This window comes from Alligator sinensis, unplaced genomic scaffold (assembly GCF_000455745.1).
Source record: "Alligator sinensis unplaced genomic scaffold, ASM45574v1 scaffold249_1, whole genome shotgun sequence".
NCBI classification, from domain to species: Eukaryota; Metazoa; Chordata; order Crocodylia; family Alligatoridae; genus Alligator; species Alligator sinensis.
Genome location: NW_005842593.1, coordinates 175,634 through 176,036, shown reverse-complemented (window position 1 = coordinate 176,036; position 403 = coordinate 175,634). Strand labels below are relative to the sequence as shown.

The following is a 403-nucleotide window of genomic DNA, read 5'->3' as shown; positions in this document are numbered from 1 at the left end:
CCGGGGGCAGCGGGAGCTGCTTTCTCGGACGTTGATCCGCGAAGGCCGGGGACCCTCTTCTGTCTGGGCCTGGGCGCTAAGCTGCCCGCCCCTGGCGCGGGGAGGGGATCTCGCTGCCGAGTCGCCTGCTCTTGCCCGGCGCTGGAGCCGGCCCGATGTGCTGCGCTTGCCGTTGGCCATTCTGTGTACCTAAGAGACCAGGGCGGCTGGTAGTAAGGGTCTGCGGGGCAGACTCGGCGCTGGCTGATCGCCTCGCCGCCTTCCTCAGCGTGGCCTGGCCCAGGCGGGGCTGCTGCTGCTGCTTTGGAGAACCCTAGAAAGGTCCCGCGGGCCCTGCGGAGTCAATGGTGCCATTGACATTGGGGTCCTGTGCTCGCCCTGGCCTAGGGAAGGGGCTGGGCCA

The 403-nt window shown here is 69.0% G+C and overlaps 1 protein-coding gene across 4 annotated transcripts in view; it reads left to right on the top strand.

Moving 5' to 3' along the window:
• The window catches only part of NFS1 (NFS1, cysteine desulfurase), a 32,720-nt gene that overhangs the window by 1,469 nt on the left and 30,848 nt on the right, over positions 1 to 403 (top strand). The gene's annotated exons all lie outside the window — the stretch shown is intronic.